This window comes from Argopecten irradians, chromosome 4 (genome assembly GCF_041381155.1).
Source record: "Argopecten irradians isolate NY chromosome 4, Ai_NY, whole genome shotgun sequence".
In the NCBI taxonomy this organism is placed as follows: Eukaryota; Metazoa; Mollusca; class Bivalvia; order Pectinida; family Pectinidae; genus Argopecten; species Argopecten irradians.
Window position 1 is genome coordinate 10,471,677 of NC_091137.1, and position 14,449 is coordinate 10,486,125.

A 14,449-nucleotide genomic window follows, 5' to 3' on the forward strand; every position below is an offset into this window, starting at 1 on the left:
TTAAGACCACCTCACTTTTAAGAACACTTTTACTCAGGCCGCTTGGTAATCTTAATAGAGAGGTTTTACTGTGAATACTGTAATACACATTCTCAACACACGTTTCTCATTCCACTGATTATAAGTACATGTACGTCATATACATGTACCTTCCTTGCTCATACACATTTTCATTTACAGCGATTCGCTCGGAACGGTAGGGAGCTGGGTTTGCAAGAAAAAATATTTTAAAAATTTCAGGATAGGTAACCCCGTACACCTATCTATGTATATATATATATATATATACCAAGAAAAAAGTACGTGTCCATGTAGAGTTGAATATATAAAAAATAAAAGTCAACGACTTTCCTCTTGTACATTCACCATTTCATGATGGCTCTTCAGTAGTAGAAATGTTTATTTTTCAAAGAACAAATTAATGACGTCACAAATAGCGTGACGTCACAAGGTACACACGTTTATATAACAATAATATGAAGTTGCGCCATTTTCTATTATGGCCTATTGAGAGTTGGTTTTAATATTTTTATAAGTTGATTTTCTTTGTTTTCGAACAAAACAGAGTCTGAAGAATGTAATTGATATAAAGGTATAACATTAAATTGATCACCTGCACAATCATGAACATGCTTATTGACATTCAAATTACGTAGAGAATCCGCTCTTGTTTGTTGCTTATGAACAGTCATACGTGTTCTAAGTTCATTACTAGTTTGGCCGATGTAAAAATCACCACAACGGGAACAAATTATAGCATATATCACACACTTCGATTTGCAATTCATGTTTGCTTTTACAGTAAAATGCAAGCCATTTTTAAAAAAACATATGTACTACATTCAATAATAATAGGACATGTACCGCATCTAGGTATCTTACATTTCGACACCACGGGGTGTATATATATATATATATACCGGTATGTAGCAGTGTGCAGCCCAGGCGTAAAGGTGTGATACCTTGACAGCATCAAAACAATAGGCAGTGATCTAGGGTTGGCTGTTCTATAGTTTAGAGGATTTAGTGTCATTTTATAACGACATCTTGTCAATTGGTTGTTTACGCAGATTACATGTAAATGAAAAAATCGGGAGGTGTTTAATATATATATATATATAATGAAATTGTAACACATGTTCGTAATATTTACAAGGTCTTCTGTACTAGTACACGTACCTTTGTAATTTGTAACACATTATCTTTTCGAAGTAAATTGTCATTTCAAAGTAAAATTGATGAGTGAATTTGCTATAATTTATATTGAAACCACTGAAGATTAGAATTTTTCGTTACTGTAAAGGAAATTTTAGAAATATCAACCAATTTCAAAGGATTCGATTGAACGAATTCTTCCCATCTTCTCCCCCCGGTAGGAGTAATGTTATTTTTTCTATTATATCATACAGGACAATATGCAATATTTAATGTTAGTAGGAATAAAGGGATATTCAATTTGACATATTTCAGAGTCAGCTTAATTCAGATAATATAATAATACCGTGATATTTCACAAAATTAGTATTAATCTGAAAGATTTGTATGAATTTATCAAAACTGTAAAAACATAAGCGTGTCACTAAACTTCATTAAATAATATACTACAATTATGTTATTCTTGAACCAAGCCTTATAAAAGCAGTTTTGCCACCAATATTCAAATTTCAGAGTAGATTATCATGTCAAAGTAAATTTTCTGATTGAATTTGCGATCCGAATTTTGGACCTATCCTTGCTGCAAAGGAGGGGTATCACTTTGGGCCGTTTTACGGAAAGTTGGAAACTCAGTATAAGTAAATTATTTTGCCTGAGGGTCAGCTGCATATTATGTATTATTCAGAATATCAGATTTTTTTTGCGCTCATGGTAAGTATAGGGGTCAAAGGTCAAAGGGAAAAAAAATCATATTTTCATTGTTTAAGTCCTAATTAACTACATGTATATATTAGAATAGAGATAATAATTTTTGAAGATTTTGCATGTAAATATTGGGTTTGTGAAGTTCAGTTTCAGTAAAATGATAAATGTAAAAAAAGTAGGTCACAGTGACCTAGTTAAGTTCAGGGCTCATATAGGAAAATGTTCTGAATCCAAGTCCAATCATCCTATTTGCTTTAGTGCTGGCTTGGTAAGTAGCATAGACTGAAAATTGAAGGGATTGTTCTTCATACACTCCCAGATCTTTCTCTGGCGTAACCTTTTTGTATCTGCACATGATCTGCGAATTATTCCCGTCCTGTTAAAGCTGGTATTAATGATTTCCTCGAGTGGTTCCTACTTCTAGATATTTACATTTTGATGTATTCAGCTTCATCAGCCAGGTTTTTTCCATTCACACATTTTATTGATGTTATCTTGGAGAACAAGTCTGTCAAGGTCTGAGTGAATTCCATATGACAGCTTTGTATCATCTGCGAATAATTTGATTGTACAGTTGAACATATCTGGCATGTCATTTACATAGACAAGAAAAAGTGTCGGCCCGCTAGTCACCGGTAGGGGGTCAGACAAGTTTCCATTAATCTTTACTCTTTGTGTCATGTCCTCAAAAAAGGCTTTAATCCAGACTAGTAATTTTCCTCCTATCCCATATTGTTGTAGTGTGTACGATAGTAGTTTGTGCGACACCTTGTCAAAAGCCTTCGTGAAGTCCAGATAGATAATGTCTACGTTGCGTCCAATTCACTGATCCATCTCTCCATAGATTCTAAAAGCTGGGTGAGACACGATCTGCATGATCTAAGACCATGTTGGTATTTGACAAGAGATCTAGGTCGTTCATATATTTCACGATCTCATCCCGAACAAGTCTCTGCATAATTTTCGATGGGACCGAAATCACACTAATTGGTCTTTAGTTGTTAGGGTCTTTTCCTAAGCCTTTTTTAAAGATTGGATTCACAATAGCTTCTTTCCAGGAGATTGGTAATTTACTTTGATTCAGAGATTTTTTGAAGATTATCTGGAGAGGTGTTTTTATTACATCGACTTTTTCGTAGATAAACGGATATCACTTTTTTCAGGGTAGTTTGATAAAAGTACATGTTTGTGTACAGTTCCTAGCCAAGTGAATTTTTACCAAATTTGACATACTAATGGGAAATTTTCTACTCTTTCAGCTCATGATATTTGCATAGTTTCTCGTCACTGATTCTTTTGAGAAAAAACATATTTTATAAACAAAAAAAACATCTTCATCGCCATGTTTAGCATAACAAGGAAAGGAAGGTGTCAGCTTTGAGTTGTGCACAAAACTAATGATATCTTAAAAAAATAAACATTGGAGAACTAAGCAAATATAATGAGCTGAACATATAGATGAATTTGGAAAAAATCCACTAATAAAGAGATAAGAAAAATTCAAAGATAAAATGAAAATAAAACAAATATATAGGAAAATTTAACAATGCGGAAAGACTTTTGACCCGAAACTGTTGATGTAGCGTTTAAGGTCATGTGCTATATGTCTATTTTCAGATATTTTAACAGAAGTTTTTAAATAGAATTATATGAATCGTTGAAATAAAAAACAATGTATCGTCTCAAATCACATTTTATTCCAAACAGAAAACCAAACAACATTTATTCTTCGTGACGTCATCTGTACATGTATAGCATGTGTCTTACATGTAATCGACGGAAAATCTTTGATTTTGTATCTTGAACGTACCGTATTCGCACATTTGTATCACTCTAAAATGTATAAATAAACTAAGAATGATATAGGAAAAACAGAATCAGAACCGAGATACATTGTATATCATTTCGGTAAATAAATGATAGCGGTGGATGGGGGAACGAAGAGAATGGTACAGCGATACGGTATAAGCACAGGGGTTTAGGCTCTAATAGATAGTTCTCTCTCTCTCTATATTCATTTATCTCTCTTTTATATATATTATACAAGGTAATACTGTGTCACAGTATTACATATATATAAGCAAATAAGAGCTTATTAGATATAGAAACATGTTGGTATAGAGCTCTAACGCCTCTGGTCTCTATATATCTTCAACATAGCAATCCAAGTACCCAAATGAAGTATCTAATCAAATTTTACCGATAGGTGTAATCGATAACTTCACTAATTTTCTTTATTTTTAAAGATGCTCCAAGCCGATTAGAGCATAATGATAATAGTCATTCATAGATTTGTGAAAAAACAATATAATTTGTGTTTAATCTCTATAAATTAACACAAAATCTGTAATTAAATTCCTAATTAACACAATAAATAACATAAGATAATTTATAATTTTCCTTTGGTTTCAAGTATGCCAATCACTACTTCATTCCATATAGGATATAGTGCGACGGATAGTAATTTTTTCGGATGCAATTTTTATCTTGGTTTTTATATTTTTAACTTGAAGTAAAATTATCGCTCAAACTTTTCAATGGTTGTAATGATAAAGTTTCAAACTTTTATAAACTGAAAGTGAAATTCGAATGCTCCTGTTTTTTTGATAGAGAAAAAACTACAATCGTCACGGTGAGCAATCTTTAAGAGATAAGGACTTCGAACAAATGATATAATTGATGAGTTTCAAAATATGTGCAGACCTTTGTGCATTTCAAATCTATTTGTTCAGAAAGATTAATAAGGCGAACGAGTCCGCATTAAAATCGTATGCATGTACATGTGTAAGTTTATTCACATTAATCAGAGAGAAATTCTGAACCATATATTGCCAGCCGGCGCGAGTAACACCCAAAAAAAGCAGCCCGCGAAAAATAACTCTACAAATCGAATACTAACAGTTCTGAACTATGTTAGTTACATTATATTTATTTTGTATTGATGTCGATATTTAATTGACGCGTACATTTGATAAGTCGGTAAATATTAACATTCAACGCGAACCGAGAAGCTAATTGGTCTGTAAGCATTCACATTTGTATTTAACAAAAACCGATCATGTATTGATGCCTAGGTCTGACTATCGTCAACGAGAAAAGAGATGCAACTGAGCAACTATCCAATGCTTCTCCCGGCCGTATATAATTATGATACCACTCTGAATATATTGCGTATTTAATCAATACAGCTCGTGTGCATTTTATGATTGGCTACGTTGGAAGCAATAAATCCCTAAAAAAAATTCATAATTATATAAACGTAAATTTTATATATAACTTAAATAATACGCGCCCTATCTTGCCCGTCGATTTCTTATGCCAGGGCCCCGTCCGATAAGACATTAATAATTCTTGTTTAACCGGCTACAGGTAATTCTTATCCTCGGAAAGTATTTGAAGTGAGTTTCATTTTCTTTTATATTACCCCGCTTTCCTATGAACATGCATATTGTAAACTTAGGGACAAATCAGAAAAACAACATGGCGGGACGGGCAACCGATTGCACATGCATGTGGAATTTTTCAAGTACTTTTTAACTGCTTACGGAATAGACTACTTATGCACTCAGTTTCGGCTGAAACGTTCGTTTTCAAATGGTTCAATTTTTGTCAATATATGATCGATGCCTGATTTTATTTATGTAACATTGACTTCTAAAAACAAGTTGCCAAACATCGAGAAAATTATCATATCTACCTCTTTAGAACAGATTATTCCATCCAGAAAATTTTAAATTAATTATATTGTGTTATTTTTTAAGAAAACCGTTGGTGCCTATGGAGCACAGCATTTTTCCAACAGCTAAGTTTGTTAAAAAAAAAGAAAGTTTATCAAATAAAGTTTTAACAGGTGTCAAAAATACAATTTGATATTTTGAAAATGAAACATCGAAAGGACTCAGCAAATAGTATGTAGACTGAGATGTGCATGAACAATTTGCGTATTGTTTTAACTTAACATTTAGGTAAAAATATCCGGCCCGATGAAATAAAAGCCATTGCACTTTTCTTTAGGTGAAAAAAGATCGAAACATGGAGGGTAAACATGTGAATATCTATCAATCGGTGGTTTGCATTGTTTAAAAATACGCTTGACTATTGCGCAGAAGTCTTTCAACGCTTTACCGACTGTGATCGTAAGTTATTATTTGACCAGTCATTGCACGTGGCGGGATAATTGAAAACGATTTACGTAAATATTTTGGAATTTACACAGGTCATTACCAATTTTAAAACTACACAGTTTCTCATTTACCTCAGATGATACGATGTGATGATTTAACTAACAATATATATTTGAATTATATATTTAGAACATAATAGAAATTATGTCTATAAAAGCATTTTCATTTGGATTGTCAACAATAACTTCAGTAAAATTCAGTTTTAGATTTAAATAAGCACACACCATCAACTTTTTTTAATGAAAAATGTATGGTTATGCTCTAGAAATAAATGGCATAGTCTTTATATGACCTTTAAAAATTAGAAATATTTGTAAATTCTTGGTTTTGATTAGATACGCATGCATTAATATATGATATACATTAATATATTATATTTTTCATTAAATTTGAATTTTGTACATGTAACAAAAACACTGCACATGTATTATGTACCGGTCAGCTACGATACAGAGTTACTGTTCTTGGTCGTCAGAGATGAAACCTATAATGTAGCAGTAGTGCAGAAGTGTGAATGTAGTTAACCTCAGAATTAAGACCACCTCACTTTTAAGAACACTTTTACTCAGGCCGCTTGGTAATCTTAATAGAGAGGTTTTACTGTAAATACTGTAATACACATTCTCAACACACGTTTCTCATTCCACTGATTATAAGTACATGTACGTCATATACATGTACCTTCCTTGCTCATACACATTTTCATTTACAGCGATCGCTCGGAACGGTAGGGAGCTGGGTTTGCAAGAAAAAATATTTAAAAAAATTTCAGGATAGGTAACCCCGTGCACCTATCTATGTATATATATATATATATAAACCAAGAAAAAAGTACGTGTCCGTGTAGAGTTGAATATATAAAAAATAAAAGTCAACGACTTTCCTCTTGTACATTCACCATTTCATGATGGCTATTCAGGAGTAGAAATGTTTATTTTTCAAAGAACAAATTAATGACGTCACAAATAGCGTTACGTCACAAGGTACACACGTTTATATAACAATAATATGAAGTTGCGCCATTTTCTATTATGGCCTATTGAGAGTTGGTTTTAATATTTTTATAAGTTGATTTTCTTTGTTTTCGAACAAAACAGAGTCTGAAGAATGTAATTGATATAAAGGTATAACATTAAATTGATCACCTGCACAATCATGAACATGCTTATTGACATTCAAATTACGTAGAGAATCCGCTCTTGTTTGTTGCTTATGAACAGTCATACGTGTTCTAAGTTCATTACTAGTTTGGCCGATGTAAAAATCACCACAACGAGAACAAATTATAGCATATATCACACACTTCGATTTGCAATTCATGTTTGCTTTTACAGTAAAATGCAAGCCATTTTTAAAAAACATATGTACTACATTCAATAATAATTGGACATGTACCGCATCTAGGTATCTTACATTTCGACACCACGGGGTGTATATATATATATATATACCGGTATGTAGCAGTGTGCAGCCAGGCGTAAAGGTGTGATACCTTGACAGCATCAAAACAATAGGCAGTGATCTAGGGTTGGCTGTTCTATAGTTTAGAGGATTTAGTGTCATTTTATAACGACATCTTGTCAATTGGTTGTTTACGCAGATTACATGTAAATGAAAAAATCGGGAGGTGTTTAATATATATATATATAATGAAATTGTAACACATGTTCGTAATATTTACAAGGTCTTCTGTACTAGTACACGTACCTTTGTAATTTGTAACACATTATCTTTTCGAAGTAAATTGTCATTTCAAAGTAAAATTGATGAGTGAATTTGCTATAATTTATATTGAAACCACTGAAGATTAGAATTTTTCGTTACTGTAAAGGAAATTTTAGAAATATCAACCAATTTCAAAGGATTCGATTGAACGAATTCTTCCCATCTTCTCCCCCCGGTAGGAGTAATGTTATTTTTTCTATTATATCATACAGGACAATATGCAATATTTAATGTTAGTAGGAATAAAGGGATATTCAATTTGACATATTTAAGAGTCAGCTTAATTCAGGTAGCAGATAATATAATAATACCGTGATATTTCACAAAATTAGTATTAATCTGAAAGATTTGTATGAATTTATCAAAACTGTAAAAACATAAGCGTGTCACTAAACTTCATTAAATAATATACTACAATTATGTTATTCTTGAACCAAGCCTTATAAAAGCAGTTTTGCCACCAATATTCAAATTTCAGAGTAGATTATCATGTCAAAGTAAATTTTCTGATTGAATTAGCGATCCGAATTTTGGACCTATCCTTGCTGCAAAGGAGGGGTATCACTTTGGGCCGTTTTACGGAAAGTTGGAAACTCAGTATAAGTAAATTATTTTGCCTGAGAGTCAGCTGCATATTATATATTATTCAGAATATCAGATTTTTTTGCGCTCATGGTAAGTATAGGGGTCAAATGTCAAAGGGAAAAAAATCATATTTTCATTGTTTAAGTCCTAATTAACTACATGTATATATTAGAATAGAGATAATAATTTTTGAAGATTTTGCATGTAAATATTGGGTTTGTGAAGTTCAGTTCAGTAAAATGATAAATGTAAAAAAAGTAGGTCACAGTGACCTAGTTAAGTTCAGGGCTCATATAGGAAAATGTTCTGAATCCAAGTCCAATCATCCTATTTGCTTTAGTGCTGGCTTGGTAAGTAGCATAGACTGAAAATTGAAGGGATTGTTCTACATACACTCCCAGATCTTTCTCTGGCGTAACCTTTTTGTATCTGCACATGATCTGCGAATTATTCCCGTCCTGTTAAAGCTGGTATTAATGATTTCCTCGAGTGGTTCCTACTTCTAGATATTTACATTTTGATGTATTCAGCTTCATCAGCCAGTTTTTTCCATTCACACATTTTATTGATGTTATCTTGGAGAACAAGTCTGTCAAGGTCTGAGTGAATTCCATATGACAGCTTTGTATCATCTGCGAATAATTTGATTGTACAGTTGATCATATCTGGCATGTCATTTACATAGACAAGAAAAAGTGTCGGCCCGCTAGTCACCGGTAGGGGGTCAGACAAGTTTCCATTAATCTTTACTCTTTGTGTCATGTCCTCAAAAAGGCTTTAATCCAGACTAGTAATTTTCCTCCTATCCCATATTGTTGTAGTGTGTACGATAGTAGTTTGTGCGACACCTTGTCAAAAGCCTTCGTGAAGTCCAGATAGATAATGCCTACGTTGCGTCCAATTCACTGATCCATCTCTCCATAGATTCTAAAAGCTGGGTGAGACACGATCTGCATGATCTAAGACCATGTTGGTATTTGACAAGAGATCTAGGTCGTTCATATATTTCACGATCTCATCCCGAACAAGTCTCTGCATAATTTTCGATGGGACCGAAGTCACACTAATTGGCCTTTAGTTGTTAGGGTCTTTTCCTAAGCCTTTTTTTAAAGATTGGATTCACAATAGCTTCTTTCCAGGAGATTGGTAATTTACTTTGATTCAGAGATTTTTTGAAGATTATCTGGAGAGGTGTTTTTATTACATCGACTTTTTCGTAGATAAACTTCGGATATCACTTGTTTGGTCCAGGTGACTGTTTGGGATTTATTTGGAGTATTGCTCTGTAGCCTTTGTCTTCAGTTATATCAATAGTGTTGATTTGTTCCCGATGGTGTCTACGTGGAAACGGAGGTACAGTGGCCAAATGGTCGTTTACAAAGACGCTTGCAAAGAAGTTGTTTCGGACGTTTGTAATTTCTCTAGAGTGAGTTGTTGGTTCTCCATCAGGATTGTCCATGACGTTAATCGTTTATCAGTTTTGGATTTTACATGAGTCCAGAAGAGTTTTCGATTTGTTTTTATTTTTGTTGCCAAATCTTTTTCGAAGAGATATTTTGCTTTCCTGTATGTTTCGTGGCGACGTTTCTGACTTTTTGATATTGTCGGAAGTTTTCCGGTGTTGTACAGTGAAGATACAAATGAATCGTTTCCAGAGTTGATGATGGCTTCCTGATTCAATTCTTGATTAAGGAATTTGCCCGCAGTTTGTTCTTTGCTCACTGGTACACGTATTTCAATAAGTTTCTCAAGGTTAACAGCCAAGTATTGCCAAGCTTTGTCCACAACCGGAGTTGAATCAAGTGGTTCATAGGCTCTATCTTGCAAATTTCTCTTAATTTCTTCATATTTCCTTTAAAAGTTACGACCATGTGTCTTAAAGGATGCAGTGTTGCAAATAATTTTAAATTGAATTCCAATGTGATCACATTGATTGAAATTGGATAGTTTGGAAATAATTAATCAATGATGCCATAAAATTACTATTGGTAACCAAATTAATCCTATTTTAACTTTTATGTAAAGCAACCCATATAAACTTTAGTGGCATATCAGAGCGGGAAGAGCTGATAATGTCTTGAGTATCCTCTGAATATTAGAACAGTTTTATTAATGTATGTCTTCATTGTATTGTTATTATTGTTTTTTTTACAAATGTATTTATCCAGTTATATGTGACGGCGACTGACAAAATGGGCCAAGATGCTGACGTCGGAATGAATGACGTTATGAAATTTCGCACGTTTTCTACCGACGTCACCACGTGTGTTTGCGGAAACTTTCAAGAAACTACGGTTCATTAAGCCCGCATTTTATGTATAAATTTAACTACCTGTACAATATTAATACATACATATATGTAATATGAAGGGTAGACTAGTGAGGGTCGGGTGATCAGTATATACATGTAGGTACTTTCTGGCAAACTAAAAATATTCAGCACATAAGATATAAAAAATATTAGGTTTGTTTTTCTCTTCGTTTGTAGAGATGACAATTAATAAATTTATGGAAATCAATCAAAGATAAGAGTGAAAAAATCCTGATTGATCTCAGTCAGTGGTTAACACAGTTCTTCGACTGAAATTTCAGTATGCCACATGTCATAGGATCCATACAAAAATATTTATAAATAAATTGAATACAGTTTAACATTTTTGACAATATTGTTTCTCCACGGATATTATGGAAATTTCGAATGCTTTGTTCTTTCGCAAGTTAATAATATTTTGCATTATGTCGTTATATATTTGAAATGAAATATCGAAAATCAAAGCCGTAAACGTCACTTAAATTATACTGCATACATTGATATACATAATAATATGCATGTAGCGAAAAATATCACGAGTGCGGAAACTTAAAATGCAGACAATGGTGGTTGTTTTAAAGACAAAATAAAGGCAACAAAATGTGTTAGAAGTATTTCTTCAGAAATCTTAGACGACAAGGATGCAGATTTCATCAGCCGATAATTGAATTCTGTAGATGAACCACAGGCGTTTGGCTCTATTTTTTTTCTCTTTACATGTATAGATATGCAATTCTAGTAGAGAGAGAGGAGAGGTATATATATAAATAACTATAGAACACCTATAATGGATATAATGGATAATCATTAATTTTGTTCGAGAATAAGTTTTCTTGTAGAACTATGCGACGATGATAACAAGGAATGCATCACCCGTTCTCTGATTGGTCCACTCGCTCCTCGGAGTCAATCAGAGAGCTGGTACCAAATCGGAGACGACAGACACAAAATGGCTGAGATCGGTGATCATCTGGTCTGCATGGCAATAAATGGAGTGTGGGGATCGCTAAGGAATATCAATGTGCAATTTTTATAAGTAAGTGAGTTTATATTGAGGATCTGCACTTCAGTGATGCATTCGTTTAATAGATGGCGGTTTTATACGGTCTGTGCTCATTAGGGAATCATGACCTGGGGATGTAGCGTGTACTTTTCCGACTAACGATTTTTACACGAACCCTCGTAATAACGTACTCCCATCATATCATATACCATAGTGAACAGTAAGGAATTGTCTTTAATGTTAGCTAAAAATATTCAGATCGGATGATTTTTTTGTGTTCAGAGCATTTTAAAATTAATTACCCCATTTTCTGGAAATGGGATACAGGGCTAAGTAAACAACCTTTCAGTATTTTTAGTATTTTTTGCGCGTCGTAAACCTGTGACGTAACCAAACTCTACAAACTAGATATCGACAAACATTTTATCAATGACTCGATCTTCGATGGCCTAGATTTATTTTTGTACATTTTCATCAATTTTGTTACGATATTATGAAGCAAATAAATGGAGAAATGTAAAGGCGGTCAAACTAAACATTACATATTTATCTAGGCCGATCTACAGACATTAACATTGTAAAGATGTTTTAACTTCACAATTACACATCTAGTAAAAAAATCAAAAGACAAAATATTGTTTAACGTTCTTAAAATGTAACAATTATTTGAAATATGTATGTCCAACCTCAACGAAATAGAACATGTATTTATAAATTATGACTATGAGGTCACCGGCCAGTTTCTGATCTACGAAAGTCGGTTGGAGTTATTAAAGTAGTAACAATAATTTATTTCGCGAATTATTATGTGATATTAACGCGTTATATCGCTGAACTTACGAGGATATGAAGATCTTGTTAGATCACTAAATAGCAAACGAAGGCTAAGTATAGATAGCTATTTTTTTATATATATTTTTGAGCCCCACAGGTGTGATTATGTTCGACACAGTGCGAATGTATAGTGTAACAAAATAAGACTGACGTAATGTAACGTAACGTGGTTAAAGCGATTTTATGATTATTCTTTTTTTAGTATCAAATGTTTATATGACTATGATAATTTCGTATAAATCATGATGGATTCATATATTCTAAACATTTCATGATTTACAATGTGGTCGTTCCTAATAATTTGCAAATTGATTAATGTCATATAGTAATAATAACTGTAAATTGTACATTTGGCTTTAGCCTGGCTTTCACTTTGGGTGACCTAACAGGCTAAATGGACTAGAGCAGCGAAGAATGAGTGACCAGAGCTATCTAGATCTAATGCTAATTAGATTCTTAATTAACGTTTAAAGTTTAGTCTGCAAGTTTGCCAGTAAAGTTTTCTTATCAAGATATCATTCCTTTAACCGTAACTTTTGGGTGGCGGTGACGGAGTGGATACACTATAGCGTTCTACCACTAGCCCTCTACCTCTGGGTCGCGAATCTCACGTAGGGCAGTTGCAAGATACTGGCCGTAGGTCGATGTTTTTTCTGCGGATACTCCGGTTTTCAACCATCTTAACCTGCCACGTCATTAAATTAACCTGGTTGTTTATAGGACATAAAACAAAAATAAACCAAACTTTACAATATATGACGTGATATACTAGTTTATTATACATGTACAAATATGACTTCAAAATACAATTAAGCCTCTAAACAGTTTTTATTTATGTAGAAACAAGCAGTATTTTCTAATGTTCCAATCATTATTAAAGTTTGTAAAATAAGTTACCCCCTTATTAAATGCACAGATCTTCGGTTTTTGTGAAATTTTGAATACGAATATAGACAAATTAATATATTGCATAAAAATTTCCTCATGCAGTTGTTCTTATGGCAGTTGCTGTGGAACCATGTATATAAAAACAAATTATCATATTTGATGTATTAATGGTATCATTGGCGAACTATAAATATATCTACACACGAAAACATTTGAAAGTTTTAAACCACGAAACTAGAGTACACACGGATATTTTTGTTACACACAGCACGCAGTGTGTCACTCAGTCAAATCGTAGAACTAGATGTACGTGTCACAGATCAATTGATGTAGTTACATAATGTACAGATCGAGCTAAAGCTAAACTTTGTTGATAAATTACAAGTATTAAATTCCAGTCCAAAGCATAGTCATATACACATGTATATGTTTTTATATAACATCATTGGCAGGCTTGTGACATGACGTCAATGATCATGACGTGATGGTTTGACGTCGCTAATTTTGTCATTAAAGAATGTACATATTGCCTCATTTAAAGTCGCATATCTCTGAAATGCTTCGTCCCGCGGCTTTAATATTTTCTAAACGTGATCTACACACCATTAAGTAAATGAAAATGTGACAATATGAAAATGTGATTTTTCCTCATCTGGGCCCATTTTGTCAGTCGCCTTTACATATGTACACAGTTATATAAAATATAATGTGGAACTTTGAAAAGGTAAACATATAATTTCTCTGTCCTGTCGGAAAATAAATTAATATCAGTGTGTAAATGGTAAATGTTTATATTATGGGATAAGGAGATGAGTCTGACTATAAGTTTTGTAGTGAGTGAGAGCCGCCCTGTGTTTGTAATTTGAAGGGTGATCACAAGGCCCCAACTTTGCCAGCCTCCATGTGTATAACATGTTTCTGAGGGATTAAATGTTGGTTTTTGTACCTAAAAATTGTAGTAAGTTAGTTGGAATAAATGTGTTTTTAATCGCTTAAAATAAAGTTAGGTGCCGAAGGTCACGTGACCGAGTTACTAGCCTTGATTTTAGAGAATATTAC